The sequence below is a fragment of the Mustela putorius genome, unplaced genomic scaffold (assembly GCF_011764305.1).
Source record: "Mustela putorius furo isolate JIRA1106 unplaced genomic scaffold, ASM1176430v1.1 tig00000083_pilon_pilon_pilon, whole genome shotgun sequence".
Taxonomy (NCBI): Eukaryota; Metazoa; Chordata; class Mammalia; order Carnivora; family Mustelidae; genus Mustela; species Mustela putorius.
In genome coordinates this window covers 18,157,799-18,169,865 of record NW_025421273.1, presented here as the reverse complement: position 1 = coordinate 18,169,865, position 12,067 = coordinate 18,157,799, and the positions used below count along the sequence as shown (strand labels likewise).

The 12,067-nt window shown below is 47.5% G+C and overlaps 1 protein-coding gene across 2 annotated transcripts in view; it reads left to right on the top strand.

Moving 5' to 3' along the window:
* The first annotated feature begins 4,131 nt into the window (after positions 1–4,131).
* HS3ST1 (heparan sulfate-glucosamine 3-sulfotransferase 1) overlaps positions 4,132–12,067 on the top strand; it is a 28,455-nt gene continuing 20,519 nt past the window's right edge. Inside the window, exon 1 of one of the 2 annotated variants that reach the window (XM_004770560.3) lies at positions 4,132–4,344. The gene's annotated coding sequence lies outside the window, so the exon portion shown is untranslated. Of the gene's footprint in view, positions 4,460–12,067 lie in introns of both variants that reach the window. The other variant, XM_004770561.3, reaches the window with a different exon arrangement.

Here is a 12,067-nt window from a genome sequence, read left to right as displayed (position 1 = left end):
TTTTATTTATTTATTTGACAGAGAAATAGAGCACAAGTAAGCAGAGTGGCACGCAGAGGGAGAAAGAGAAGCAGGCTCTCTGCTAAGCAGGGAGCCCTATATGGGGTTCAATCCAGGACCCCAAAAGCATGACCTGAGCCAAAGGCAGCTGCCTAAATAACTGAGCCACCCAGGTGTCCTGGGTGGATTGTTTTTAAGGATGATAGTAAAGTTGGAAGTTAGACAAGCTGGTGGGGGAGGCATGCGATGGGTGAGCTGAGTCAGAAGAAACCTTGATCCTACATGTTTTCTGGATATGACCCTCATTCTCTCTCTCCCAAGCAGGCTGCTCTAGCTAATTAGCAAATCAAAAGAAATGGAAAAAATTCTAGACCTGAGCACAATCAAATTAGCAGGAGTTATTTGAGGATACCATTTTCACACAGTGTAATCATGCTCTCTTTGTTTTGGTCAAATGAGCGAAAATCATCATTGAAACCCAATGCCCGCCCCCCACTCCTGCCCAGCCAGCTCTCTGGATGGTGGCATTACATATCTCTTCTCATATCTCTTCTCAGTTTTACACAGTCTTTTCTATAAAGACAGGGATGCACAATGTACAATTAGGCAATACACATCAAGCTTCCCCTACAACAAGGACCTTTTAAAAATGCATCTGACTTTTCAGGTGATTCAGCAGTGAGAGCCATTAGTGCACCATCTAAATCAGGACTTGGAAAGTTTATTAAAATTGGATTTTTAACCTGATCCCAATTTCCTCTGCTTCTAAAGAATCCCATTGGACTCCTTAATATTCATGCTATTAACCTGAAAGATTCAAACTGTCATTATGGGAGGAAAGACGATACAGGATAGGTAGCCCCACAGGCAGGAGTTGCAGATAAAGTCACAATGAACCCAGGCAGGTAAAAGGACTGTGGATCCTCCATCTTTAGGAGAAGCAAGCTCTCTCTTTTTCTCTCTCCCCTTCTTCTAAACTCCCTAGTCCATGACATATTTGGGGAAAGAAAGCAAACAGAAATAACAAAAGCAAACATAAGCAAACCATTTAATTACAGAGAGCACTAGACCAAGAGTCTAGTTTTTAATGGAAGGGTTGCTGCCTTGATAACTCATCTCCACTTCTGGTGCCCTAATTACTCCCACTCACTCACATTATGACTTTAAACTTCTGTGCCTTTGTTTTTGTAACGTGAGGAAATCATAGGGATGCCTGTGTGGCTCAGCCAGTTAGGTGTCTGACTTTGGCTCAGGTCATGATTCTGGGGTCCTGGGATTGAGCACCACATAAGGCTCCCTGTCAAATGAGGAGTCTGCTTCTCCTTCTCTCTCTCCCCTTACCTGTGCTTCCTCTCTCAAATAAAACATAAGGACAAAAAGTATACATACTGTAATTCATCTTGCCCACGTGCCGGGCCTCAAAGCTTTGAACGAATCCCAGCTGGTATTACTACTGATTGTTGGTTGAACGCAGAGCTCATTTGGTTTTGTTTCCATTTTATTCTCTCAGGCTTTGTCTTCTGTAGAACACAGTTTGCCACTTAACTGATGCCAGTGAGTTTTGGTACAGTTGAGTTGTGGGGATCAGTCTGGTTTCGTCTTGAGATAAGACTTTCTGCTTCCCTAGGGCACAGATGGTGTCTTCACTGTCCACTTCTTGCTCAGTACCTGGCATAGAGTTAAACACATACTAGGTGCTCAGCAAAGACTCTGGTATCTTATGATAACAGGTAACAGATCATCTATTTAAACCATCTCATTTTCTAGTTGATGACACTGAGTAAGAGGGTTTTAGGCCAGACATGTATCAATGGCAGCCAGTCATCAAGAGCAACCACCACTGTGTCTCCTGTGAGCCTCCATTCTGACACCGACGCCCTGATAGGGAAACACATCTGACCCAATCCAGCAGTCCTTGAGGGGATACACTGTTTTAGATACTGTGCAAGGTTCTGGAGAGACAACACAGAGTTCTCTTTGGTTCCCATCATGGTCCCCATGATCTAGTGGGGAACCCAAATCTCTAAGCTGATATTTTCAATACAATATTTGTGCTGTTACACCAGAGCTGAGTTCTGGCAGTATGTAAATGCTAGGTTAGTAAACCTAACTTATGCCCAGAAGAGGTCAGAGAAGCCTGTTTAAGAGAAATGACAAATTCCTTGCCAGAGACATAAAGCTAACTAAGAACAAAAGAGCCAAATAATACTTTCTTACTTGTCTGAACAAAAGAATGCTGATCATTGATCAATGAACACTGGCAGACACTTAAAAAATGAGAGATGTTAAAATCCAGTCCTCAAATTCTTAATCACTTGCCAGATCTACTTGGGGTTGCTTCTTGCAAGTAAAGTTTCTAGCAGTGACTCAGGGCTGGGGCCTAAGGTTCTCCTTCTTTTTCAGGACTTGTAGTAGCAGATATGTTAACCTGCTCTTGGCTCCCAGTGTGCTAATGGAATCACTGCCAGCATCCCTTTGCATCTGGCAAATGAGTAGTGAGACTCAGACTAGGTAACAGAAACACTTTGAACTCTCAAGGAAAAGTAACCATACCAACTTAGAACATCAAAGCCGCTCCCTGTTCTGAAGAACCCATGATCTGCACTGGGCTTAGCTGCTGGTAGAAGCTTAAGGATACCAGTAATTGGCAAAGGTTTATCTCAGACTACCATTTGACCTGTGCAACCTCCTGCATGATTTCATACAGCTTCATAGGATGGAGGGTGGGGGGGGGGATACCCCTCTTAAAGCTAACATAAATTTAAATGCTGAGGCTATTCAAGGTGGGGCTTTAAAGTGACTATATATATCACATATTAACATTAGTCTGCTCAGAGAAGTAGCCAGGGTCACAAAAACCTCTAAAAGCTTATTTTCCAAAATAAGTCTTGTTCTTGGCCTCCCAGATGCTATTGACTTCATCAGATAGCCAGAGATGCTGGTCTTTGCTCCGCTTTCTTAAAGGGCAGTAGGTAACAACTCATGAGTAGAGGGGTCAACTTCCTATGGCAACCATTCCATAAATGGGAAAGTATTTTTAAACCAAGCAAAATTAATGACAGAATTTTTAAAAATTAATGACAGATTGAATGACAAATTCTTCCAAATACCTTTCTTCCAAAATTTAAGATATTGGAAGATCTAGTGAAACGTCAAATTACTTTGATGTTCATTTGGCAGTTTTCTTTTCTCTTTGCATGTTTCTTTCCTCCCTCCTTCTTCTTTCTAACGTGTTTGCTGACCGCCTTTGAGGGCAGCTTCCTTTGGCTCAGGAAAGCTGGTAAGCAGGCAGTGCAGCCTCTGTAAGGAGTCTGGAAATCTTAAATCTGAAGTTGAGCTACTTGGACGCTAGTCGAGTTCTCCCCCAAAACCTCCAGCTACAGGATCTACAGGATCGGGGAAGGGACAGAGAAACCCTGCTTCATTTCAGGACTGGCGTTTACCACTCTGGGGTACTAGTAAAAGAGGTGAATTCTCCAGGCTCTCCAGGTAAACCTGCATACACTCCCCGGCGCGAAACCGAAGTAGAAGAGCGTGTTCAATGGCGACCCGGGGTGTTCCAAGGCCTGTTCCCTGTGCCGATTCGGGCTCCAGCTGCCTGGCCGCTGGCGTACCGGTCCGGAGGCGGTGTAAGTTCCAGGGAATGGCGCCTTTGGCCTCCAGGGCGGCGCAGGGAGCACCCGCAGCAAAGGTTGGTTACCGGCGAAGGAAACTGTGCAGACCACCTCGCAGGAGCACAGCTCCGGGAACACTGGGGCTGAGAGTGCGCAAGGAGGTGGGCTGGAGTTTGCGCCTACCCTTCCCCAGCAAGGGGTAGGAAGTAAACAGGACTTCCCAGGTTCGCCGCGAACGCAGAATCATGCAACCCACAACCGGCCCCACCCTCCTGCCCGTCTGGTCCCCCTCCTCCTGGACTGAAACAAGGAGCCGCGGAGCCGTGTGGCCAGATGGACTCGTCAGAGACACGGAGCCCTCCGGGCTCAGTGCAGCACCAGAGCGGGCCGGGCAGCAGTGGGCGCTCGCGATCCTCCTCTGCCCTGCGCTCTTTCCCTCAGGACACGGCCTCCTCGGTCCCCTCCTCCTGCTCCGGCTCCTCCTCCTGCTCCTCCCCTCCGCGGGACTGTTCGCTGAGCCTCCCGCCTGTAAAGTCCCCGGCGCGAGGGCAGTCACCAGCCGCCGCCACTGCCTAGTCTCCGTGCGTGCCCGCATACCCTGCCTCGCCCGCCTGCCCCGAGGCGCCCCGAAGCTCGCTCCACCAGCCGCCGGTTCTCCGCGGAGCTGCCCATGGCTCAGCCCGAGAGCCGACTTCGGGCGCCGGACCGGCTCCACCGCGGCGCTGCTCAGGTGAGTGCCGCGCGCTAGGGGCGGGGGCCGCCCAGCAAGAAGGAGTAGCAGGACGGGGAACCGTCGGGGTGCCCTCAGCTGGCGCCGCGGATTTAGGGCGAGTGCAAAGCCCAAGGTGAGTCGAGGCTGGAGCAAGTGGAGTGGATGTGGGGGATACAAGGAAAGAGAGACACGGGGTTTTCCATCCTTCTCACCTCCTGTCTTGCTCTCTCAGGTCTGCAAATCCAGAGAGACTGTTTTTGTTGTCGTTGTTTTGTTTTAATAGGCAGGTATTCGGGTTTCTGACTTTGTGGATTGGATCCTCCCCCAGCAGAGTCAAGAGGCTCGCTCCTGCCCACCGCATCTCCCTAGGACTGTGCGGGGCAGCCCGAGCGCAGCGCGCTCCAAAGCCAGGGTACCACTCCGTCTGGGAGCTCGGTCAGGGATACAGTCAGCAGAAGTCAGTGGGTCGAGTGAGCATTACGGGTGGGGAAACCTAGGTCTGTTTGCCCTTGCATTTGGTCGGAGTGGAGGAGACCTGGGGCATCTCCCGGGGGGCGGGGATGCTTGGGAGGAGAGATATTATAGGTAGCCTTTTTTACGAATGCCAATTCTATACCGTCCTGCTATTTCATTTTACTCTTTCCTATTTTTTTTCCTGCCTCTGTTTCTATTTCGAGCACCTTGGGTGGTGGCGGCAAATGAGGGTGCAGGGAGGCGGGGCGCCCACCCGCGGAGGGAGCGAGTACCCCTCTCTTAGATCCAGGGGCAGACTCCGCGAGCCTGACGTCTCCAGGTGCGCTCTCGGAATCAGACCGCGGACTGCGCGCTACTCCCCCTTCTGGCCCCAGCCTGTCCCGGGAGCCCGAAAGCCGGCTTCCAGAGCCGGCAATAGGATGGGGAAGCCGGCGAAAGCAGAAGCAGGGATCCAGGACGCGAGTGTGGGGTGTGCTTCGCTCCGAGGTTGTGTGCCGGCGCTGTGCGCCCTCCTTTTCACTTCCTCGGCTGGAGGGCGTCCCCGTTTCCTCGCACACCCAGGCCCCTCTCTTGGGAGTGGGGTTGCATCCCTCCTCCGCCCTTCACTGTGCAGGACCAGACGTTGCCTTGCCTTGCCTAGCGCGAGTCTCACTCCTCCCCCAGCATTATCTGTCGGCTATTTTTATCCACTACTTGCAGGAAGATGCTTTTGGGGGGATTCTGGGGAGGAGACTCCAAAGCCGCTCTCTTCGCACTGCGCTCCCTGAAGCGGTACCCTGCTAAGAGGGAGCGGCCGTGAGGAATGGCCAAGGAATTGGGAATGGAGTGTACGCGCTCCTCCTCCCGCAGTCAGAGCTCTCGGAACCCGGCACCACAGGCTCCGCTGCGCTGCTCGCCCGGGGAGCCGGTCCGGGGAGGAGCCCCTAGCGTCCAGGCGCCTTCCTTGGCAGGCTTTTGTGGCTGCAGCCCGAGCGCACGTTTGATCCTTTAGGTCCTAACTCTTTTTGCGATTGCGCTTTGCAGCCAAATCTCACTTTATTGTATTGAAATGGAATTACCAACTTCCACTCAAGGGTTAATTACTGGAATTCCGTCTTTAAAAGGGGAGGAGGGACATAACCGAACTTCTGCCGGCCTGTATTTCTAAAACCCATCCTTTGGCATTTGGAATTATTCTTACTTTCAGCGTTTTCAGTAAAAATTGGGTGCAATTGGAATAAGCCTAACCTCATGAAATTCCAGGAGATGGACGCCTCAGGGCCAAATTCCCGCTTTACTCTTTGTATTTCCAGGGCTTATATTCTTCTACTCCCATAGGACTTCAGAACTAACACGTTCAAATGGACCCTTGTGTTACATAAGTTTTTCTCCAGCGCTAGAAAGAAAAAAAGATCAGCTTCTTAAGGAGTCTTCAGGGGCTTCCACGGGCCCCTCTAACTCTTGGCTGGCCAGAGCTCTGCCAGGTGGATCAACAACTTAGTGACTAAGCACTCCTAAGTCCTAGCAGTTAATTAGGACAGGAGCATTGAGTGAGGATTGGTGAAGCTGACCGGTGTAGGATGCACTGTAGTTTTAAGATGTTTAAGATGGGAGTTTTGGGGTTTTTGTTTTCCCTTTGCTTAGGAAACTGGTGATAAAGAGGTACCTTGAATGTGCAAATGGGATCAGGAAAAGCCCAGGCCTCTTAGCTCTGTAATTGGTTCGCCTACTATGAACCCAGTAGTCCTTCAGCTTGAAGCCATGCTTTGCGCAGTGTAGATGTTCAGAAACCCTTTGCTTGGACTTTAAAATATAGCTGAAGCTTGTGCTTTTATTGTCAAAAGAGGAAACCCCCTTCCTGGAAAAGCCCTGAAAGAGCCCTTTGAAGGGAAAGCCATGTAGGAGCTTTTCTTACTTTGAATCTCCATTTGATGGTGCTTGGAAGGGGCTGGAAATATGGACTGCCTTTCCCCTCTGCCAGGGCATCTACCCAGGGTAGTACATGCCTGCTGTGAGTACTGAGTCCTGTTCTGTCTGTTGAGGCTAGAGTTTGGGGAGAGCAACTCTAAACTGGATTCATGCCCTGATGGCCATGAACCTGTACCCAGGGTCAAGGCTCAGACATCAGGTTGCAGGGCTTGTCTTTAAGCCAGAGTCCTTGCAGTCTTAGAGGGGATGAAAGCACAGCTGGAGAGTAGTAATGTTCTAGCAGCTATGCAAAAAAATGCAACTTTTCAGGGGGCATTGGAAAAGAAGGGGGTTGTTCCCCATCACTTTGATGTGTCCTCCTTCAGCACTAATGATGACCTAGTGCTTCCTGTAAAACTGCCCTTTCTAAGTGGGGAGGCTGGGGAATCTGCTAGCTGCTTTTGGAGCCAGCTTCTTGCCCCAGACCCGAAGCAAAGACTCCTTCCCTCACTGAGGAAAAGAATCTCTCAGATTCTGCCTCTGATAAATAGAGACTGAAAGGTTATTATGAGAAAGTGAGAAAATGTATGTGAAGAGCATGTTGGCAATTCTAAAACCCTGGTGGAAAATGTTAAGGGCTACTGAACATGCTTTTCCTTGCAAAGTTCATTTGGCCTATTTTAATTACAATTTGTGTATGTTTGTGTGAATTACATATGCTAAACATTAAAAGGAGGAGAGGCTTTCATGTAATGAATCAGTATCTCCTTGTGATCACCTGAAATCCATCAGTACCAGGCCTCAATGCTTCTCAGAACAATTAATTTCTTGTTTTCGGGGTCAGAGTTAATTTTTTAGAGTTTTTGTTTTTAACTTCATGGATTTTATATGTCCTCATATCTTTCTTTCTTTTTTTTTTTTAAGATGTTATTTATTTATTTGATAGACAGAGATCACAAGTAGGCAGAGAGCCTGGCAGAGAAAGAGGAAGGGAAGCAGTCTCCCCGCTGAGCAGAGAGCCAGATGTGGGGCTCGATCAGAGACCCTGAGATCATGACCTGAGCTGAAGGCAGAGGCTTTAACCCACTGAGCCATCCAGAGGCCCCTCAATTCTTTCTATCTATCTTTCTACCTATCTGTCTGTTTGGAGGAAGGGCCCTGATACTGATTAATCAGAAAAGGAAGAAAGTTGCAAATGAGTGTATCAGTTAGGGAAAAGTGATACATGCTCAGTTTCAGGAGATAAGTTAGGTCTCCCTTGTCTAAATCTGTCGCCAGTGTAAAGGACTGGCTCTCTGTTGCATTTTCAGCTTTCCAGATTTGCCCTTAGGACCTAGCTTAGTGCCTGGTCACTTAGTAAAGTCTCCGTATTTTTGAAATAAGTGAATGAATGATTGAACAGCATCTTCACAGCAACCTTGTGTTGTGCACAGGCAGATGGCACGATTTCTATTTTAAAGATTTGGAATCTGCAGATCAGAAGAAAAGTTAACTGATTTTCTGAAGGTACGGAGGATTCCAGATTGGAGTTCTGGTCTGTCTGTTCTCATTCTGCTCCGCTGTATTATTTGCATTGTCCTACCCCTCCCTTCACAATTAAAACCCTCCTCACCCACAGTGGACATTTGCATTTTGGAAAGGTGCTCACAGAGGGACTTCTCAGTGGGAGGTAAGGTGCTCTCTCTCTCTCTCTCTGCTTGTTCATCTGGGCCCTGCACGAAGGCTCAGTAGGATGAACTCACTTGGGACGTGGCATCTTGTGGGACTAGCTAAAGGATGCAAGGAGAGCTAAGTGTTCGTTTACCACCCTGAGTCATGAATCAGGTGGCGTCAGCCACAGCGTGAACATGTCAGGATTTCCCCAGAGTTCTGTTCCCATGGCATGATCCTGCCATATTCCCTGACACTAAAGTTCCCTCCATTCCTTCCCTTTAAACAAGCCTGGCTTCTCAGCTTCTCCTCAATTCCTAGCGGTAGCCCTTAGTCTTCAAGTCCATTCCTTTTTCTCTTTGAGTTAGCCAGAATTGTAACGAGCTGATGTGCAGCCTCTCCTGATCCATCTACAGGCCTGCCTCTGGCATGATGCTTTCTCAGCTTCCTCCACCCACAGGGAATTAAGCTCATAGCTTTTTCAGTTCGTTAGAATAATATTTACTGGGCCATAGTTTTTCAATAGTTATGTGGTACCACCAGACTTCTAGAAAAATGAATACATTATTCTTCCGAGGAAATGCTGTAACATAAGGGAAATAGATCCCAGTTGGCATCTTTACTTTTTTTTTTTTTTCCCCCCATGCTGCCTGCTTTCTGGGAGCTTTCCAGCAGGGGTCGCACACCGAAATGCCTTCAGTAACCAGGCAAGTCATGGCCTCAGCAAACAGGCCTTACTGCCTGTGCCTGGGTAAGAAGTGTGTTGGGGGGAACACTGGAGCTCAGACCCAACATCGGTTGCTAGTGGGACCTCCAGCCCAGTCTGGCCACATCTGATTTTCTTTTTGTTTTTGTTTTTTTCTTTTTCAAGATGGGCTGTAAGTTCACAGTTTTATGTAGAATCTACTGAGTTTTAAGTGCCAGGAGCTAAGGGAATATTTTGAAATAATCCCATGTGGGCCATGCAGAACACTTCTGTAGACAGCCCTTATATCCGTCCCATGGGCCTCCAATATAGGGTCTGTGGCTTCTGGGGATAGAAAAGAAATGCTGAGAATATGAGACTCCGTGAAATCAGCTACCTGGCATGTTGGGACAAGGGTGTGTTGGGCGTGCTGTGTAGACAATAATCCAGTATTTGGAGTGTTTGCTCCTGCTCTTCCTGTTCCTTTAGGAAGCAGTTGTAACACTACATTTAGACCTTTAATACATTTTTACTGAGTTCTGACCATGGACCCAGGATTGTGGGACACCATAGGGAGTAACACAGATGGGAATCCTTGTCATTGTCCTTAGCTTCTAGTGGATGGGACAGAGGAAAGCAAGATAAACAAGTACAATCTGTCCTATGTTAGAGAGCGGTGTGCTAAGGATAAATCAGGGGAAGGCCATCTGAAAGTCCAGGGTGCTGGAGGTAAAACCTCAGGCAGGTAGCCAGGGATCTCAGAGTTCAGTCTCTGGCACAACATATTCAAAGTGAAATGTCACCATCTGACATAAAAGATTTCTGAGTGTGAGCGTTTGGACCCTTGATTATATTCTCGGAGTTGTTATTGTGGATAAACCCCTGATAAGGGGCTTCTTTTCTAATTTTAATGAAATTGACTACTGAGCCCATTTACTGAGTGCCCACCATGTACCAGACACTGGATGCAGTGCTGGTATGCATTAACACACAAAACCCACCAAGGACAACTCCTCAAGGAAATTGTAGACCAGCACAGAAGACATCAATAAATGATCCCGATAGAGTAGGTAACTAAGGTGAGCCGGCAACAGGGGAAGGCTGTCTTCACCATTGAGTCTGGGCACTCAGAACTCTGACATTCAGCACCTTTTTACGAGCATCTGAAATGTGCTACAAAGAGTTTCCCTCTCTGTTGCTCTACCTAGTTGAAACAGGGACTCCATCATCAATGAAGATATTTAGCTTTCATTTTTTTACCTGACAATGACATTTTGTATTATTACCAAAGCTCATTCTGCATCACAAAAATGAAATATTTTAAAAACTGATTCTATGTGTGAAACATACTTGTGCCCCTGGGAACTCTGATACACCCTCCCCCAAATTGCCCCAACTTTTTATGTTGACTCTTGTCACCTGGAGCAGTGTGCAGAAGAAAACAAACAAACAAACAAACAAAACAACAACAACAACAACAACAAAAACAGATCTTGTTCTTAACGAACTTAGAAATAGTCTTGCTGTCAGATAAATTAGAACATTTGTGCATGAGGTGGTGGTGGTGGTGAAGGCATAGTGCCTGGGCCTCTGCCTGGGTCAGTGGTAGCCCTTTCCGGGAGAACACCTCCTTGAAATCACTGTTTATTTCTGTCATTGCTGTCCTTTCTCTCACAGCAGGATTTGTGGCAATAATGATTATCTGGAGTCCTCTTGTTACTTTCTGTCTCTGACTCCCCGTCAGAATCCGTGCCCTAGGCAAGCAGACATCTGGACCCACACCAGTGTTTCTCCCACCAGCTCCTAGAACAGTGTGCCTCCTTCCAAGTGGTTGCTCAGAAAAGAAACAAGAGGCAACGTTTCTGTCTGGGGGAACTAGGGAAGGCATCGTGGGGGAAGAAATATGTAAGGAAAGAGAGAGGCATGGAGGGAAAAGCCAAAGAAAGATGATAAAACATAGTCAGCATGTGTGTAGACCACCCCCCACCAAGCCCTTGCTGAGGCTCATTTGTCCCAATTAGGGATTCCTCATGTGGTCAGCAGGTGAGTAACTGGCATGTTTACACACGCACCCTTCACTGAACAGATTCGGGGTGTGCAAAAGCACTCTGGTATGCAAAGAATGAAAAAAAGATTTCAAAAGAATTTTTAAAAGATGAAAAAAAAAGAGAGAGAGAAAAGAATGAAACTGATAATTCCTTATTTCTGTTTACTGGGCTAATACCCATGTTCTCCTTTTTGTACCTGGTGCTTTGAGGGAGACAGGAAGCTTCTAGCATCTTCATTCTTATATTTAAAGAAATTGAGGTCTGGGCAACTTTTCTTAGATCCTCAGAATGAGGGCGGCAGACCCCAGATCCACAGCCGCAATTCTCCACCTGCAGTGAGCAGATGGCTCAAGGTGGAGACTCCTTAAGTCCCTGGAGGACCGAGGAGCCCATATTTTCCATAAACGAAGGAATATATTTAGATTTAAAATATTCGCATCTCCTTTCATTCGTCAAGAACCTCCATTTCAGCACTTTCCAGGATGCATTTTTGTGTCTTGTTGAATTTCCCCTAGAATTCCTGCAGATTAGGTACACCCTGCAGTAAGCTGTTTTATGTAAATGTCTCCACTCCTTAGTTGAGGAGAGTAAATCAGAGTCCTGTATCAGCAGTTAAATACAGCGGGAGAAAGGTGATTGCAGATGCAGCTGAAAGGAAAAGCACGCTCGCCTCGCACTGCTCAGAAAAATAAATACTCCGGGTGAGGAGGAGCAAGTGCAGGCTGGGTGGGAGCGAGCCTGGTCTGGGCGCCTGCTCCGGAAACTTCCACTGGCACTTTATTTAAATTATGTCTTATACCAGATTTTCCTGAGTCTTGGAGAGGAAGGAGGGAGAAGGTGACGGTGACAGATTTCTGGGATTAGATTTGGAGTTATTCTTGTGACGGAGAGAGCATGGCTTTTGAAGTCACATCTGTCTGAATTTCTGATCTCGCCCTTACTGTGTCATCCTGAGAAATAGACGAATCTCTTGTCAGCATTCTAATGAGAATTAGAG